Source organism: Erythrolamprus reginae, chromosome 2, assembly GCF_031021105.1.
Source record: "Erythrolamprus reginae isolate rEryReg1 chromosome 2, rEryReg1.hap1, whole genome shotgun sequence".
Classification (NCBI taxonomy): domain Eukaryota; kingdom Metazoa; phylum Chordata; class Lepidosauria; order Squamata; family Dipsadidae; genus Erythrolamprus; species Erythrolamprus reginae.
In genome coordinates, this window is record NC_091951.1 from 109,099,614 (window position 1) to 109,119,978 (window position 20,365).

At 38.1% G+C, this 20,365-nt stretch overlaps 1 protein-coding gene across 1 annotated transcript in view; it reads left to right on the plus strand.

Moving 5' to 3' along the window:
- Nucleotides 1–7,812: 7,812 nt before the first annotated feature.
- PDGFRB (platelet derived growth factor receptor beta) overlaps nt 7,813–20,365 on the plus strand; it is a 134,616-nt gene continuing 122,063 nt past the window's right edge. The window contains exon 1 of the mRNA XM_070739072.1: nt 7,813–7,903. The gene's annotated coding sequence lies outside the window, so the exon portion shown is untranslated. The remainder of the gene's footprint in view (nt 7,904–20,365) is intronic.

The window sequence follows — 20,365 nt, forward strand, 5'->3', positions numbered from 1 at the left end:
GGACTTGGGGCGGCTTACAACATATAATAAAACAATACATAACATTTTGGGTCCAATTAATTAAATCTAAAACTAAAAACCATAAAAACCCAGTCATTCCCATTTATCAGAGTATAGGATTCAACTTTTCCCCCAAAGAGGGTGAAAATGTGGGTGTGTCTTATAAACAGAGTGTAGCAGGCCAAAACCTCCAAGCATTGTCTGGGGTGGTTGTTAATACAAAAAACTAACCCCCTACTAGGTATTTCCTTCTCTTTGCAGGACATGCTTTTTTCTTGAGGGGAGGCCACCTGTCAGGTTGAAGCCAGAATGCTTGGAGGCTTTGGCTTGCCACATCATGCTATGTTCTTTTGGAGTGTTTCTTGTTGTCGGAACATGGTGACGGGGAAGGTAACTGCATGCCTTGACACATTCCTTTTAGGTTCTCAAGATCAGCTTTTGTTCAGCAGCTGGCAGGAAGCTGCTGGGTGTTGCAGGATATGCTGGAAGAAGATGTATGGTTCATATGCTGGGCTTATGGGAGGAGATGCAATGAAATTAACTCTAACCCGGGTAGAGATATCCTCATGACTTTAGAATCATGTTTCTCCAGTTGTGCTAACATGGCCCTGATAATAAATTGGAACTTTGAAGAAGGCGAAGTCTTGGATTCTGATTTATTTCTCGGATGCTATTTGGAATGCTGACAGAATGTAGTCCTGCCCACCCTTCAGCCTTCATTACTTTATTTAGATTGTTGCAGCCAGTCGTGTTTTATACCTGTTCCTGCAGGGATTGCCACAGACCATCTCCCCCCAAAAACAGACCTTATGGAGCTTTCCTCCCAAATATTAGTCATGGATGCTAATAGGCAGAGGCAGATTTCCCCACCACCTTATTTTCTTCCCCCCAAAACTAAGGTGCATCTTATACTCCAGAGCATCTTATACTCTGAAAAATATGGTAATTGGGATCTGGCCACATGGTAACTAGCTAGGGCTTAGGACAGCTGTAGCATTCAATGGCACATAATTCTCATTTGCGACTGCCAACCGCAATTGCCATTTATGGGAAACTGGCAGGGAAGGTTGCAAATTGCACCTGTAAGTTGCTTTTGCAGCTATTTCTCTTGAGGAGCCCATTACGAGATCTCAGAGAATTACTCCCCACACACATACACACACGCCTTTGCAAGCCTATTTATTACTGCTGAGTTATTACACATTCCACCAAGACAAGAATAAATAAACAAGTGAATTAACAAATACCGGTAGCTTGGCTTTAGGGGGTATGGTGTGTAGTAGCTGACCTTACAAGAAGTCTAAGCTTTGTGCTTTTTTTAGGAGGGAGGTTGTCAAAACACATTAAAAACAATTGGAACATACCCAAAAGTTCTTCCAGGGTAAAGGAAATCAGCCAACCCTGGCCTAAAGATGAATCTTTTCTAAGATTAACAAACTCAGTTGGCAGAGACTTTAGTGGTTTGTTTTGAACTGCTAAATAGAGGACCAGAAGAAAGAAGTGGAGAGTGTCATGAACAAATTGTTAAGTGCATAAAAGCAGTTGCACTCAGCCACACTTCGTGCAGCAACATCACACCTCATTTGGCCAAACTCCCTGAGGGTTTCCCCATTGACTTGCCTGTTGGAAGCCAGCAGGAAGTCACAAGTCAACATCACTTGAGGTCCTCAAATAAAAACATGAGATCTTTGCTTAACAGCAGCAATGGGGACTGCCAGGATTGCTGTTGCTAAGCAATGGAGTCACATGACACGCTTAGTTATGGAAACTCAGTGCTGCAATTCCAACTACTGTTGTTAAGTGAGGACTATTTGTAAGTCTGTTCAATCACATACTATGTGATGGCTATAATCTCAGTTTGCTTTAGTCATTCAGGCAAACAAAATTAAGCTTAACAAGGATGCATCCAAGCAAGCAGTGATGGGCTGCTGCCCCCATTGGGGGTGGGGGGGGCATAGTAACTTTATGCACTATTTACTGAATACTTCATAGGCTTTTTTATTGTCACTCCTTCTCTAGTACATTAGTCTTATCCTTAATTACTTTTAAAATCGAAAATAATTAAATAGTATGCTTTGACACATAAACACTTTAATCATTTTAATAATTATCTAGAACTGAACTTTTATAGCAACGAAAGAATATTGAGCTACTGGCCTAATCTGTTATCATACTGAACCTTGGGTGCTCAGTACAAAAATGTTACTGTACTCCTCAGCAAATAATGCTGTCTATCCTTTTTGTGGCTATTCAAATAACGTGACTTAATCCACTGAAAAAGAGTCCAAACACCTATTTGAAAACTTATCTTCTCAGTTAGCCACTCCCACCCAGTCACATGAACTTTAAGCCACCTCCGGTCACATGATTGTCAAGCCACTCCCATCTGGTCACATGGCCGGCAAGCCATTCCTACCTGGTCACATAACCATCGAGCCACACCCACAAATAAGCCACGCCCACAGTGTGACCGTAAAGATTTTGGCACCCATCAATGCAATCAAGTATTCAGCAGCTTCTGGAAAACATAAAGTTGATAGAGAGGCCTCTGATTTTATTTAAAATAGAATAACAGAGTTGGAAGGGACCTTGGAGGTCTTCTAGTCCAACCCCCAGTTCGGCAGGAGACTCTACACCACTTTAGACATATAGTTATCCAATATCTTCCGAAAAACTTACAGTGTTGGAACATTCATAACTTCTGGAGGAAAGCTGTTCCACTGATTAATTGTTTTAACTGTCAGGAAATTTCTTCTTAGTTCTAGGTTGCTGTTCTCTTTAATTAGTGTCCATCATTGCTTCTTGTTCTACTCTCAGTTGCCTTGGAGAATAAGTTGAGTCCCTTCTTCTTTGTGGCAACCCCTAAGATATTGGAACACTGCTATTATGTCTCCCCTGGTCGTTCTTTTTATTAAACTAGACATACCGAGTTCCTGCAACTGTTCTTTGTATGTTTTAGCCTCCAGTTCCCTAATCATCTTTGTTGCTCCTCTATGCACTCTTTCTAGTCTCCACAACTTTTTACATCATGGCGTCCAAAACTGAATACAGTATTCCAAGTGTCACCTTATCATTTAGCTGAACAATTTATATAGATACCTATTCAACATACAATTCAGGACAGCACTCATCACTGAAGAACAGGATAATAGAACTGCATAATAAAAAGACATTTAAAAAAACAAAAACAAAGACATGTAAATAGAAAATGTTTTGGGGGGAAAGCAAAATCTTCCAGTATGTCATACCAATCCCAGACTCAAACACTGGGCAGAAAATAATAGGTCATTAATGCTTTCTGAAAGCTTGGCAGGGTCAGAGCTAGCTGGAACCTGGCTTGCCAACATCAGAGATAATTGGAGATAAGCTGCCCTTGAAGGACTTTATAGATAAGAGCCTTCTCTTAGATTACAGCCAGAATCAAGCTGGTAACCAGTACAACTTTATGCCTGTTGCTTCTCTTGTAAGCAATGTTTTCTCATATGCCACCTCCGCTAACCTAGGCAAACAAGGCTGCATTGTGCAACTTCTGAACTGAGTACGTTAATTCTGAGCATAGAATAATGCATCTACTAAATTGCCTGAATATGAATACTGAGAAATTATCCCCACTTATTTCAATGGGGTGTATTATTCAAGGAGTTCAATCACACTAGAAACATAGAAACATAGAAGTCTGACAGCAGAAAAAGACCTCATGGTCCATCTAGTCTGCCCTTATACTATTTTCTGTATTTTATCTTAGGATGGATATATGTTTGGGATGGATATATGTATACTCACTAGTAGATGAGTTCATAGTGTAGAGGTAATAGATGTGATAGTAGATGTGAAATCAAGATGTTGACTTTCCAAAAACTGAGTGGGTCTTCTAATGATACCAAATTCAATGGATTAGATATGATAGCTTTCAGTCACATTTATATAAACTAGGCGTACCCAATTCCTGCAACTGTTCTTCATATGTTTTAGCCTCCGGTCCCCTAATCATCTTTGTTGCTCTTCTCTGCACTCTTTCTAGAGTCTCCACATCTTTTTATATCGTGGCATCCAAAACTGAATGTAGTATTCCAAGTGTGACCTTACCATTTAGCTGAACAATTTCTGTACACAACCGTTCAACAAAATACAATTCATGTTCTCTGAGCAAAGCTCATCTGTGACTTCAAAAACATACAGTTGCTTTTTCTTAGCAATAAAAAGACATAGTTTGCTATAGTCTTAATAATAATAATAATAATTATTATTATTATTATTATTAAGACTATAGCATTAATAATATAATTTATTAGATTATAATTTATTAAATTATAATAATATAATTTATTAGATTTGTATAGTCTTCTTACAGGATATCCTGTCTTAAATTCTTGAGATTTCTGGTAGTCTCCCACCCACATTCACCCCTGGCTATCATCCACCCTTAAATGTGTTCAGTTAGGTACAAATCTGCTTAGGTTTTATTTATTTCTATTTATTTATTTTGCATATTTCTATGCAATTTGTTTCTAAAATGGTCCTTCAGCACTTCCAAATTTATTTAGAAACATAGAAGATTGATGGCAGAAAAAGTTGTCATGGTCCATCTAGTCTGCTCTTATATTATTTCCTTTATTTTATCTTAGGATAGATATGTTTATCCCAGGCATATTTAAATTCAGTTACTGTGGATTTACCAACCACATTTGCTGGAAGTTTGTTCCAAGCATCTACTACTCTTTCAGTAAAATATTTTCTCACGTTGCTTCTGATCTTTCCTCCAACTAACCTCAGATTGTGCCCCCTTGTTCTTGTGTTCATTTTCCTGTTAAAAACACTCCTGAACTTTATTTAACCCTTTAACATATTTAAATGTTTCGATCATGTCTCCCCCTTCCCTTCTGTCCTCCAGATTATACAGATTGAGTTAATTAAGTTTATTTATTTTATTTATTTATTTATTTATTTCATTTCTATGCCACCCTTCTCCTGAGACTCATGGACATGCACATGTCAACCTGCCCATAGTTGTGTCCTTCGCAAAAAAACTTTTTTTCAAATGGGCTCCCCTCACCACTGTAACAGACCCCCGTCCACCTTGCTGCTTGTTGTTCTCTATCTTTCCTCTGCCCTTTTCTCAACATTAGAGCTTTTCCCCCCAAAAGACCTGAGATTCTTCACATAACATTTCTGAAATAGGATCATTTGACCCTGGCCATTTGTGTCTTGAGTGAGGACTCTTGGGATGATTTCTTTCAAGATCCATTTATTTATTTTTTTCAGCTGGCTAGGATTCTCAGGACTAGGCGTCAAGCCTTGTGTATTTCTTTTCTTTTTTACCTAGCAGATTGACTCCTTGAGGAATTTGTCCTGAGCTCGTCAAAAGTCCATAGAACAACACACCTATCTCAATTATTTTCTTCATGCCTACACATGCAAGCAACCCACCCACTACCCTAGGGTCTTTTGTGTAGAAGGCCAACATAATGGGGAATGTATCCACACAGAAAGCAAACGATTATTCACACGCACACATCCTCCTAAGGCAGTGGTTCTCAACCTTTCTAATGCCGCGAACCCTTAATACAGTTCCTCATCTTGTGGTGACCCCCAACTATAAGTTTAGCGCCAATTCTTCCAACAGATCTTTAAGCTGATTGGCAAGAGGTCAGAGGGACACCCCCCTGTAAACACCTGATTGGTTGGATTGTAAAAATATGTTCCGAGATGCCAGAATAGAAGCTTTAGTTGCTAACACCAATGGAAATTTGTCTTTCCCCATGGTGTTAGGCGACCCCTGTGAAATGGTAGTTCAACCCCCAAAGGGGTCCCGACCCCAAGGTTGAGAACCACTGTCCTAAGGTCTGTGTGTCAACCAGCCCATAGTTGTGTCCTTCACAAAAAACTTTCTTTCAATGTGCTCCCTTCGTCATTGTAACAGAGCCCCATCCACCTTGCTGCTGGTTGTCCTGTCTTTCCTTCTGCTCTTTTCTCAACATGAAGAGCTTTTCCCCCCAAAGACCCGAGATTCTTCATATAACATTTCTGAAGTAGGATAATTTAATCCTGGTCATTTGTGTCTTGAATGAGGACTCTTGGGTTGATTTATTTCAAGATCCATTTATTTTTTTTCAGCTGGCCAGTATTCTCAGAGAGTGGACATCAAGCCTTGTGGGTTTTTTTACCTAGCAGATTGAAACCTTAGGACAGGGGACGGAAGGCATGCTAGTGCACTTATGCACGCCCCTCCTTGACTCCTGGAGGAATCTGTCCTGAGCTCATCAAAAGCCACACCTATCTCAATTCATTTCTTCATGTCTACACACTCAAACAACCCACCCAGCACCCTAGAGCAGAGGTCTTCAAACTTGGCAACTTTAAGACTTGTGGACTTCAACTCCCAGAATTCTCCAGCCAGCTATAAAATAAAATAAAAGAGAAAATAAAAATAAAAGCTATGCTGGCTGGAGAATTCTGGGAGTTGAAGTCGACAAGTCTTAAAGTTGCCAAGTTTGAGGGCCCCTGCACTTTTGTGTGGAAGGTGGGGGGGGAGGCTTCCTCTACAGCCCCTATTTGGAGAATCTATCCACACAGAAAGCAAACTATGATTCACACGCGCACGCCCTGTGTGTCAACCAGCCCATAGTTGTGTCCTTCGCAAAAAATATTTTTTTTCAACAGCCATCCCACCCAGCAAACAAAGAACAAGGCAGGCCGCTAAGGCCAGGTTATCTCCACCGATAAGCCCCACCACGTCTGCTCTTCCCCCTTCCCTCAGGCCCGGACGCCCCCTCCACAAGCTTCCCGCTCCGCGCCAAGAAGGTGCGAGGGAGGAGAGCGGAGGAGGAGCCTGAGGAGGAGGAGGAGGAGGAGCGAGCGGGCGGGCAGCGCTCCTCACATGTGGCGGGAGGCCTCCCTTCTTTAATGAAAACATGAGTCAGCGGCTGGCGTCGGCCGTGGATTTTCTAAACATTTCCTCATATCCTGAGAAAGGGGCGAACCGAGGGAGGAGGGGAAGATGGAGGCCGGTAGGAGGGGGGCGTGAGGGAAGAGAGGCCAGAATCGAAAGTAGGCATCCACACCAGAGAGAGGCAGAATGGCATTGAGAAGCTCGCCACCCTTCAAAGTCCAGTTTTGAACAAGATCTGCACCATGCACGGACGCAACGCGCCCACCCCCTCGATTCTGCGGGGGTTGTTCCGCTTGGCTCGAACCGGCTTTCCTCCAGCTCCCGTCGTCCTCCGACTTTTTTGACCTGCCGCCTCTTCGGGCGGCTAAAGTTTGTTGCGTCTTTCAGTTCCAGTTCCTTGAAGCCAGCCTTGCCCACCTCACACACAGGCACACCCTAAATTGCCTTTCTCCTCCAGAAAGGGAAAGAAAAGCAAAAGTTTTCTCTTTTATTTTATTTTACCCCCCCCCCTTTTCCATCCCTCCCGTCTCTGTCTGCGAGTACCATCCAGAAAAGTTGGAACCCAAAGTAGGATTAAATCAACAACCGCAAAGCCTCAGTGCTGGCAGAGGCTTCTTGTTGGTTTTAAAAGAACCGCTGCAGAGCTGGAGCAAAGGCTCCGTTTAGGATCCAGGGACGAAGACTCCGTGGGGCAATAAAAAAACAAACAACAAACCACAGGCTGTAGCCAGGCAGTGGGCGCTCTGGGCATCCTCCTCCTACACACACACACAACACACACACACACATACATAGATACACCCCCTCCAGTCCCGCCCCTTCAAGCTTCAGACAACCCTCCCCAAGCATTTTTCCCCCTTTTCCTTTTTTCTTTTTTTGCAAGGCTGCCTAGCTCAGCTGAAGGACTCGGGACAGTCGGAGAAACTTCAGAAGAAAGATAAAACAAAGTTTTAGAGGGGAGTCCCAGCAAGTTCTGGGGGGCCGTTTGGCGAAAGCCCTTGATGCAAAGTTAAGGTAAGCCCTTCGGTGGTCTTTTTTTGCTTTTAGTTCTTCGGCTTTGATTTGCTGCACCAGCCTCAAAATACAAGTTGCAAATGGAAACTTTTTTTAACGGATCCAGATGTGGAGGACTCAACCATATTTGCTTTTGGGGATCAGTTTTCAAAAGGGGGGAGAAAAACCCGTGGCATTGGCAAAGATTTAAATGCCTCATTTCCCATCAATTTCTTTTCTTTCCCTGCTTTCCAAAGAGCATCTCAATATAAAGTGGAGATACAAAGTACAAGTAAATTCTTCACTGCCCTGAACTGAAATTAGGAGATGGGAGTCATTGGGCTGAAGGTTCAGGTTTGTCTCCATTTCACTTTCAGGCTTTTTTTCTCCTGTTTGTGTCCATCCAATGGAATACAGTGGATGGACATTTAAAACACATGTTCGCAACATCCTAAGAGCTCAAAAAAGAAAGAAAAAAGTCTATTGGTTTGCCTGAGGATAGGAGAAAGCGGTGTCCAGTTTATCATCCTTTTTTTGTAACAGTTTTAAGCTCAGATTTCAAGACCACTAATACTGTACAGTTTATTGGTTTTACTTTCATTAGTTAAAGACGAACTCCATGATGTGTGAAAATGGCTTTCGAGAGAGCCAAACACTAAAAGTGTGAAAAGGGATGATATAATATTCTGTTCTCAGAATATTGCTGATCATCGTAGAAGAGAAAACTTTTAGCGTAGTTGCCAATACAGCACATCTCCTAGAAAGATATAAATGGCTAGTTATCCTTTCCCATGCCCCAGGCATCTTCTGTATTACCTGCTACTTAAATTTTATTTATTTTATTTATTATTTATTTATTAGATTTGTATGCTGCCCCTCTACTTTATAGACAGGGCTGGCATTTATGCCACAAGAAAAATAAATTTAATTCAAAACTTTCCGAGAAGAGATGCCCTGGGTACAAATTCAAAATATTCCAGTTTGGCTTCGTGACAATTTTTCTGTCTTTTCTATAATATCCCTTATGCTGTTTTGACCAATCTGCAAGTATCTGAAGCTTGAAACATTCCCATTGCAAGATCCAAAGCCCCCATTCTGAACACAAATTAGAACAATTGAGCATGAAACACTTCTGGAATGGCTGGAACAGTATTGGGATGCTTCCAGTAATGCTGGAACAACCTGTCTCGAATTTGAAACAAGTATTGTGAGCTCAGAAGAGCTCATTTAGAACTTTTCTATTACTTGACCTATGAACTCACCAGAGTGGGTACTTCATCACACCAGTATTTCTCACAGTGTGTAGTACATTCAGTGCATGTGTATTTGTGGGGCATCTTCTTAACCACTGTTGTGAAAGAACACGAACTACTTGCTTCAAATCCTGATTTCAATTTCAAAAATTAACTTCCTGGGTGGTCTTTGAGAAACAGCTTCATTTCAAATCCAGTTGGTGATACAGCAAAATTAACTAGTCTATAAAATGCCATGATGACCATGCTAATATATTCCATAGTCGGCCATCTAGATTAAAATGCATAGGTAACTAAAATACAGCTATGAAGAACATGAATCACATAGCTGTTTATTTGAACATCCCTCTGTTTGTTTGAAAGAAACACAATTGTAACATAAACTTGCCTTCTTGCTACTAAAATAAATGTTATCCTTTTAGTGCAACCCTCTTTTATAATGTTCCTTTTTTGGGAGGGAAGGTTTGAACTAAACAATATGATATATGTTAATTTTGTAATATTAATGTTTTGAATTATCTATTGTTTTTTCCCAATAATGTGAATTTATGACTGAAAGTTATTTAGCTGGTGTTGGTATTGATATGCATTGATTTCTTTCCAAGAATCTAGGGTGCTACAGTGTATCAACATAATATATGTGCAGATATGAACAATGTGGCATTTTGCAATCGACAGAAATTTTTCAATGTACATATTTTCTACTATTTTCTCCAATAGTATTGATGTGGCATCCAAGGTGCCAATAACAACTGTAACTACCATGGCCAGTTGATGCCATATTTTTTCCATTTCTATTTTCAAATCTTGATACATTTTCTTATCTTTTCCAATTCTGGGGGGTGGGGGTGGGGTTTGGTCTATCCTCTAGTATTGCCATATAAATTATCCACATTTTCTTTGTTTCAACTACAGTTATATCTGCTTTGTAATGTCAAGATTTTATCATTCTGTATTCATAAAACCTACATCATCATCATCTTACTTATTTATTTATTTAAAACATCAAACTCAGTCAACTGAACATTTAAGAATGTATCACAAATACCATTGACTGACACTGATGGTTGATACGGGTTGCTGCCAGCATCCTAGGTATCAACCAAGTATGTTCTTAGAATGTACAATGTTCCCAGAGGTGTAATTTTTTGCAGTTCTGCTGGTGTTATTGCAAGAAGCTACAATTTCTTGAATATTTTGTAAAATTCTTGGACACAGTACCAAGTGTCCTGTTGATAATGGGTATCACTGTTACATGTTTCATCCATAATTGCGTAGTTTCTTTTTTTCCCCCCAATCTTTTTATTAATTTTTCATAAAATGGACAAACAGACATACATACATTCAACATAAAAAGGTGGGGATGTATTCTCCCCGCTTATCTCAAAAGCATGAATTTAAGTACAGAAAAAAATACATAATTGAATATGTAATTGAATGTTTAAAAAAAATGATTTGTTAAACTTTTCATTAAAGAAAATTCTTCTAATAATTCTTTGTATATAAACTAATTCTAATATGTTTCTAAACCAAACTTAATTTATCTAGCACTATTATAACCTAAAAAAAAGATCTTATCTTTACCAAAACAATTTACACATTTATATCTTAATTTTCTATTGTTTTTTCTTATCTATCCATATATAAACTTTGTTCCATGTTTCATAAAATTTCGTATCTTCTTGATCATTTAAGCGTCTTGTCATCATATCCATCTCGGCGCAGTCCAATATTTTTGTGATGACTTCTTCTTTGGGGATATCCTCCCCTTTCCAATTTTGCGCATATATAATCCTAGCCGCAGTTAAAATATGTATAATTAAATATAAAATTTCTTTCTTATAACTCTGATTTGTAATTCCTAATAAATAGAATTCCGGGGTAATTTCTACATCTTGCTTTACTATTTCTTTCATTATTTTCTCTATCATCTTCCAATATATTCTGGCTTTGCTACATGTCCACCATTGGTGATAATAAGACCCTATCTCTTTCTTGCATTTCCAACACATCGGGGAAGTTTTGGGAAACATTTTTGCTATCCTATTTGGTGGGAGGTGCCATCTATAAAACATTTTAATTTGATTTTCTTTTAGGGACACTGATTTTGTCATTTTCCAGTTATAAGTCCAGACTTTCTCCCATGTATCTATATCTATTTCTTTTCCGATATTTCTGCACCAACTTATCATGTTGTCTTTTAAGGTCAGCTCTATGTTTTTATGTGCTATCAAATATTTGTAAATTTTCCCTATTGTTTTAGTTTAATTAATAGTGATTAAATTACTTAATAAATTTTTATTCTTGTTAAAAATATAGAGCCTGCTATCTTTCTGATATCTAATAATTGCGTAGTTTCAATGGCCAGGTCTCAATGTTTCATGATTTTTTCCAGTTCTTTTTCTTTGACTCTGGCGACTCCTGGTACAATAATGTCAATAAATTGTACGTTTTGATTTTTGACAACTGTTATATGTGGCATGTTGTGTTCCAAATGACTATCCGTCTGTATTCCAAAGTCCCACAAGATCTTCATCTTCTCATTTTTTTACTTTTTCCACTTTATGTGGAAATTGTTGTTGCTGTTGTTGTTGTTGTTATTATTATTATTAATTATTATTATATTTATTGGCAGCCCAACTGCAATTAGGTTTTGATGACTTCTTGTAATGTGTTATAGGTCACTTAAGTCTCCTCCGCTTTTCTGAAGTTTTTCTTTGAAGTGTACCCAACTCTGGGTCTTTCTGAAAATAACAAACACATCATGAGTGCCAGATCCCTGCAGAGAATATGCCCTGAGCCCAGGACTCCTTGCCTAGACTGAAATTGGTGTTTTTTTAATTCTTCCAGCTAGGCTTCATTCTAAAGAAATATGGAGAGATTGAGACTACTACCCAATACAAGAAAGCAAACATAGGAAGGATATGTTCCCTTCCCATTTCCATTCTCCCATTGCTGCTGTGGCAGCTACTTCTGAACTGCAAGGCTTAGTGCCTGTTCTTATTTTCTGTTTCTAAGTAGTAGATAAAATCCATGACTGGTCTGTTAGCTCAGCAATTTCTGCTGCCTCTGGCACACCTGAATTGCTCAAATGTAGTCATGAAGTTGAATAGAAAATGACATGTCCCCTCCCTCAAGTAATGAACATAATAGGAATTATGTGCATTTGAGAATGCATTGGAACTATGAATAAAGCAAAGGGGTTAGATTATTTATTTCCAAGTCCTCAGAATCAAAAGATATTTTCTAGGAAAAAATTGAATATTTGCATTAGAAGAGTAGCAACTTCACATTTGTTTTTACTGTATTAAAATCCAAGTATCCACCCAGTATCCTAGAGTGGATATTGTCTGGACCAAATGATTTGTTTAGTCATGATTTGTCCTGAAGTTTTATGATTTTGTCTGTTAACCTCGGTTGCAGTACTATCTTACATCTTCCAAATCCATTTCTGTCTGTAGCATATCTATTGTCTGATAGACTGCCAATTCCCTCAACTTTTCTTACTTCAAATTTATTGTAAACCATTCTGGTTAGTTGCAACTTCTAATTGTAAGTAGCAGTGTATAACTAACTTTGCCTGAATGTGAGCAAAGAGCTTGGCTCTATTGGTTGGATCTGGATAAACTTTTAAGACCATTAGGAACACACATGGGAAACTGGAAAAAGAAAACCCATTAGAAAAAGGCAATGGCAAATGACTTCCACATTGCTTCCACTAGAATTACGTGAATGGAACAATATACAGTGGTACCTCTACTTAGGAACTTAATTCATTCCGTGACCAGGTTCTTAAGTAGAAAGGTTTGTAAGAAGAAGCAATTTTTCCCATAGGAATCAATGTAAAAGCAAATAATGTGTGCGATTCAGGAAACCACAGGGAGGGTGGAGGCCCTTTTCCTCCCAGGAGATTCCTAGAGATGCCCCACGGAGGCTTCTCCCTGCCTTTTCTGCCCCTGTTTCCTCCCAGGAGATTCCTAGAGAGGCCCCACAGAGGCTTCTCCCTGCCTTTTCCAGTTACAGTTTTGGAGGCTCAGGTTTGTAAGTGGAAAATGGTTCTTGAGAAGAGGCAAAATCTTGAACACCCGGTTCTTATCTAGAAAGCTTTGTAAGTAGAGGCATTTGTAGGTAGAGGTACCACTTTACTGTAAATACCAGGATCTAAGCTTGACACAAGAGAGTCTCTAATCTTAGTTTCAGCTTCAAAATATAATATTCTACTGTACTTAGCTTGTGTGATGACATTTTTAAAAATACCGAGATCTCTAAGCTTTCTGAAGACTTGGAACTCTATTTTCTCTTTTAATTTTAATTTTTTATTTTTAAAAAATCTTTACTATTTTGAGAAATTTGTTATTTTTAAATCAAATGTTCTAATACTAGTCATTATTTCCAATTAGTCTTATGTTTTTATTGCTTAATTTGGTCATAGATCAGCATAAAGCAATCTAACAATCATTCTAAAGTAGAAACAAAATATCATACTGAAATAATACAAAAGTAAAAAGTAAGAATTATTGACATAGAATTGTGAAGTATATGGATTAAGGCCAGATAGAAACCTATAAAATTACAATCTATAGAAGTAGTAGGATCTATGAGACCCTAGGAGAATGTAAAGTTTACAGGTATTAGGCTCAATACAAGTTGGGATAACTTTATATTCTCCTAGGCCAGGGGTAGGCAAAGTTGGCTCTTCTATGGCATGTGGACTTCAACTCCCAGAATTCCTGAGCTAGAATGATTGGTTACAGTTTTGGAGGCTCAGGTTTGTAAATGTTGTAGCTGAGCCAACTTTGCTTACCCCTGTCCTAGGGCCTTAAAAATCCTACTACTTCTATATATTGCAATCTATAGAATTGTTGACATAGAATTGCGAAGTATATAGATTATGATCCAACCAATTACAGCAAGAAAATAGCAAGATAAGGCATGGAATGGTATGTGTATAAGATAGATGCAATTGTAAGATATATTGAATCATGGCAACATAGGAAAAGTTCAGCATCACTTCACTTGGAAGAGCTATTTATGTTTAATCATAGCTCTGACACAAAACTGGGCTATATTATCTTAAATCTCTCCCTTCTGGTCAGTTAACAGAAGACTAAGGTAATCAGATTCCAACCTGCCTAGGCATCATATGGTAAATGGGGAAATATACATGTGCTGTAGATTTCTATTAAAAAGACTGCAGTATCACATGACCCATGCTTTCAATTTCTCCTTCACCTTAGAGACAGAGGAAATAGAGGTAGACCCAGCTGCTGTGGCCCAGAGGTGGAGCTCTTGCCTCACAATCAGGAGGTTGTGAGTTTGATCCTAGGTAGAGGCAGATGTAGGGTCTCCTGCTTGGGCAGGGGGTTGGGCTAAATGACCTGCAAGGACCCTTCCAACTCTGTTAAATCTGTTAATCTGTAGCAGCAACTCTTTAGCTATAGTACAGAATCTACCTACAGAATCTACTGAAAGCATAGTAGATGCTTGGAACAAACTTCCAGCAGGCATGGTTGGTAAATACACAGTAACTGAATTTAAACATGCCTGGGATAAACATATATCCATCCTATGATTAAATACAGGAAATAGTAAAAGGGCACACTAGATGGACCAAGAGGTCTTTTTCTGCCGTCAATCTTCTATGTTTCTATGTTTCTACCTTCCAAAAGAGCAGAGGGGAGGGCATTGCATCAGGGAAGTCTAAAAGATCTTCTTGTGGTTTGAAGGATAGTGATGTATAGTTAATGTGCAGGAACACATTTTTGTGAATTCAGTTACTTAATATAGATCATTTTGCATTGCCATAAATCTAGCATATTGCTTGAAAGATACTTTGGCCAGATCAGTTCCATTGAAATCAATACATCAGAGAAGACTCTACAGTGACTTAGGGTGGCACCAAGTAGTTTCCGCACAAAAGTATAAAACAGATTGTACAACCAGGGGTTGGAGGGGGCAGCGTCTAATAGTTCTAAATTGTTATATTTGGAAGTTTTAAGATAGCTACACTATACTTTGGCCTCAGATACTTTTATTCCACTAGATAAATTGCTTATTTGACCCCTATGACCATCATTAAGTGTTGTACATGATTCTTGACAAATGTATATTTTATTTTATGTACGCTGAGAGCATATGCACCAAGACAAATTTCTTGTGTGTCCAATCAAACTTGGCCAATAAAAAAATTCTATTCTATAAGTAATTATCTTCTATCATACAGAAAAATCTCAAAATGGTAACTACTGTATATCTGACCTCTTACATAGATTGAGTTTGGGACTTCCACAAGCCAGTGGTGTAGTATTATTATTCCCTTTTCCTTGTCTCCTATCATTCTGTCCAAAAATTTTAAAATAACCATGGTTTTTATTTTTTGTTAATTAATAATTAGTTGTGCACTTGACTTAGGGCTCCATTCATGCCAGTGGGTGAAATAGAAGATGATGGCTGCATTATCTGAATATAAAAATAGTACAGTAGGTCTACCAGCCAGCTTTGGAGGAGGATGCTCTAAATTTGGGAGACTTGCTATCATATAATTAATAAATTAATAATTGTATATGAGACAGAAATCTGAGATTGTTTTTTTTTTCTGGTCAGAGGGTTGATTATTCTGAGTCACAAAATATGTGGCAATTAAAATATCAGCCAGAAAACTTAAAATTCTACCCCATTTATGAAAATTCTAGTCCATTTATGAAAGTGAAATTCTAGCCACTCTAACATAGGTTCTTCAACATTTTGGATCTCCAACAGTCAAGAATGCTGGAATTTGAAGAAAATTGTCTTCTAGGCAATGCTTCCTGTCTGAAAAAAAAATCAGTACTTCCTTCCTTAATTATTAACAATTGGACACAGGTTTTTGAATTAGTTGGGACATAACATACTCTAAGAAGCATTAATTGATCTGAAAGTAAGAACAACTGTGAGGCATATAAAATTATGTAGTAAATTACATAGTAAAAAAAAATCATTCTGCATTGCTTTTCCTAGCTGTTGCCATAGGTTGTGGTAACTGAATTCTAATTCTATATCTTGTTTTGGATATCCAGCTTTTTTCTGGCTTGTAACTTGATTAATGTTCTCTCCCGTCCTGGAAGAAAATCTCAAAATTCTGAAGTTAGAAAATCAAGAGAAAGAAGGAAGATCTTGAAGTCAACAGAAGCAGGAAGTGGTAATTCCAAAGAGAAAATTCTCTTGGATGTAAAAAAAGAAGAACCTTTTCTTTTCCTGAATGAAATTTTTGTGCTAACCTGATATCACAGAAAACAAGGGTATCAGAGGATAAGTGATAGAAAACTCAAGACACTTGAGTTTTTCTTCAAGACTTCAAAGTTTCTGGAAATTTTACTTCTCTAGTCCTGAGTCTTGCATTTATTGAGGAATATTATAGTTTGAACTGCTGTTGTCAGAGCCCCTTGCTCTTCTTTTATTTGGTGTGATCCCACTTGCATTTTCCTACTGCTGTTCTGCTAAAGGCACAACATTAATTTTGCCTGGGTTCAGCTTTAACCTCTAGCCTTTAACCCCTATGCCTGACCTAGTGCCCGACCTCTAAGGTATTCCCCACTGACCTCTTCTGTTCTTTATCTAGCCCTAAATGTATTCCCAGCTTTAATATGACAAAGTACTAAAGCCAACATGCAGTGGGACCTGTGCAAGCAACCTGGGTCAGACAATCAAAACTGTCAGCTCCTTGCAGTTACGTACTGTTACTGTCTAGCTTAGTAACGCCTGGAACATTGGCGGGACCCAGGAGAAGAGCCTTCTCTGTGGCGGCCCCGACCCTCTGGAAGCAGCTCCCCCGGAGATCAGAACTGCCCCCACCTTCCTTGCCTTTCGTAAAGTTCTTAAGACCCTTCTCTGCCGTCAGGCACGGGGGAACTGAGACATCTCCCCCGGGCCTATACAGTTTATACATGGTATGTTTGTGTGTATGCTTGCTTTTAATAATGGGGGTTTTAGTGTTTTTTAAATTATTAGATTTGTTCTTACATTGTCTTTGTTATTGTTGTGAGCCGCCCCGAGTCTAATAAATAATAATAATAATAACAACAACAACAACAACATTATCCCCCTCCCCTTAATCTCAGGGTTCTTATTGCAAGTGGCACAATTCATCTTCTTAAAAGGGTGATCTCCAGGTATAGCAGCTTATGTGCCATCCTTCCAGGATGTATGACTACAATGTTTAAAGTTCAGAAACCACCTCTATCATCACAATTTTATGGTTGGCCACATAGCCAGCCAAATGTTTAGACTGGATTTGGCATTTTTTCTTCTTTCTATCCAGTCCTTTCCAAGAACCTGAAGTAGACAGATTTATGATGGTGATGGTGATGATTGGTCACACAGTCAGCAGAATGCTTAGGCTGGAGTTGGCATTTTTATCCATTGATTAAATCCTTTCCAAGGACCTGGAAGAGACAAATTTGATGATGTTAAAGGTACTGGGTGTACGTTGCTTCATGCTAAGCTGACATTTGCAATTGACATGTGCTGATTTTTTCCCCCAAGTATGGTTAGCCAAATGTTCAGACTGGATTTGACATTTTGACCCCATCAAGTCCTTCCCAAGGATAGGAAGATGTTTTATGGTGTTAGAGGTATTCTCGCAGGATAATTTCACCCTTTTTATGTATAACTGAAGGTGCCAAACATACCTAACACAAGCAGTCTTGTTTAGTAACTCTCTCATTTAGCTACCATTCACACTTGCAATAGTGATGAAAAATAACTTTTCAAACAATGCTCACATTTACGACATTTTCAAATCTACAAAGCAAAGTATTAGCTGAAGTAAGAGCATTAGCATGGCCATGCTTTCACTGAGCAAGCACCTCACTTAAGGACTGAATTGCCAGGCTCAATTATGATTGCTAAATGAGGACTACCTGTATCCTGTTTTCCCTACCACAATCCTGAGCGATAAAATTCTTTTATTACTTCTTGGCTCTGGTATAAAAGAACACATAGATTAATAAATACTCTTAATTGTTAGTGTAAGTCTATGAACTGACAATTGTGACTTGAACCATTTAATTTGGTTAAAGTTCAGGACAATGTTCTCATTTTGGATAAAAAATTAAAGTTTGTTCTGACTTTCAAATTATTCTGGCCTGACTTATTCTGGTAGATAACTAAAAGACATTAAAAATGATGCGGGAATTATGTTTATTTGTATAAACAAAAAAAGGGAAAATCCCTTTAAAATGTATGAAAGGAATGCATATGTTGTTTCTTGGCATTTGTGCTAAAATAAATCTACAGCATCCTTTCTAAAGGGATGAATAATAGGGCATAATTTTCTACTCAGTTATGCATTATTGCTTGTATACTCTCTGAATATATTAATACTTTAGAAACCATGGGTATGCCCTCTGTTTCAAACATGCACGACAAACTTAATATACCCTTTGTATTCTACTGACCAGTTGCTCCTGTAATGTAAAATTTCCAAAGTTACAACAAAAAATATGTGGGTCTTTGGTTTAGATATTTGATTCCTACTTACTGTTTATACAAATTTTTTTTTTTGTAATTGAGCAGGAAGCCTAGACTAGCCAATTCAAATAGGTGAAGGGGGGGGGGGAAGCAACAAATAGACCATAGGTAATTGAACTTAAACAGCAGCTCATAAGGAGAAACTATCCTTACAGGAACAAAGCATTTTCACGCTGTCAGATAAAACTGCATGAGAGCTGTGATCCATCATCTTTTATTAAAAGGAAATGTTTTTGTAAGCAAGGCATGCAAAAAGAAAGAAAGAAAGAAAGAAAGAAAGAAAGAAAGAAAAGAACCAGGGACCAACATGCCACACTGAGATGTAGGAGGGAATCCCTTCTTCATTCTTGATTACAATCTCTTCGATCTCTTTTGTCTCTGTATATAAGGACTAAGCAAAGAACAGATTCAGTCAGGTTCCAATGTTTCTTAAACATTCATAGGATGAAGTGGAAGAAAAAGAGGCATATTAAGTGAAATCCAGAAAAGAAGAGAATGTCAGGAACACAAGGGTCCACTCTTTCATATTCCCAGAAGTAAGAATAATTTCCTTTCTCACTGAGGTCTTTTACAGAGATTGGCTTGTTTTTAGAAAGAATGAAAGATTAAAAAAAACCCAAAAAACGTGCCGAAATAAAACAAAAGCTAAGGCAGTAGGATTTCTGCAAGTCTTGGTGGGTAGTTCTTTTGCAATAACTAAACAAAGAAATGCTTCAACTCATTCCCAGAACACTGCCTTTAGTGTGAATGCATTAAATGCCTGTGTGATAGCTCTGTATCACAGCAGTGACAAAGTATCTCATGGTACCATAATTAATAAAATGGTAAATATATACAGAAGTTATCCAATTCTATCTACAAGCTTAAGAGCCATAAATCATGCAGTAATAAATGTCACAAACGCCATGGAACATGAAATGACATTAAACAGGGAACATTTTACTATATGTGGTGACAAGTAAAAATAAAGTCCTGGAAAGACAAACATGGTGCAATACAGAACATTTTGGAAATCAAATTTGAAATGAAACTATATTTTTTTAAATTACATAGAATCCTGAGGGAGGGGGGGAATTCCACAAGAAATATATGCTCACAGCAGCAAGAACATATTTTGCCCAGCACTGGAAGAATGATACAATTCTGAAACCATTTCTTTGGAAACTTAAACTTGGAGGAAATATGGCAGAATTAAACTGGAAGAATATAGCAAAGAACAGCCAGAAACAGGGAATGACAAAAATATTTTTGGGAATATATGTGGCCATATTTATTGAGATTTTTGTCGCTCAATTATAGGATTGGAAGGTCTTAATATCCTTCAGTATTTTTCTCCTTACTGGCTTAGTATATATACAATAATCACTGTGATTTTCTTCCTGTTATGACAAATTTTATACATTTTGTATTTTTAATCCGATGGTATAAAAATCCTTGGGAGACGGGAGAAACCTGGACATTATATGATGTCAGCCAATTTTCATTCTCAGTCATCTATATAGGGTTCAGAGCTTTTATATCAAGCTCTGATATTTGGGGACTGAACAGTTAATGTTCTGGCTTCTCCAGCTTGAAAGAATTTTTCTCCTTGTTTCAACTATGTGTTGGAAAATTCCCAAGTCTGCAGTTCTTTAGAAAGTAGAATATTTTTTCAAAAAAAAAAATACATCCACAAGCCTCAAAGAAATGAAAATTTATTTTATAGCTTGTCCATGGCAAGAGA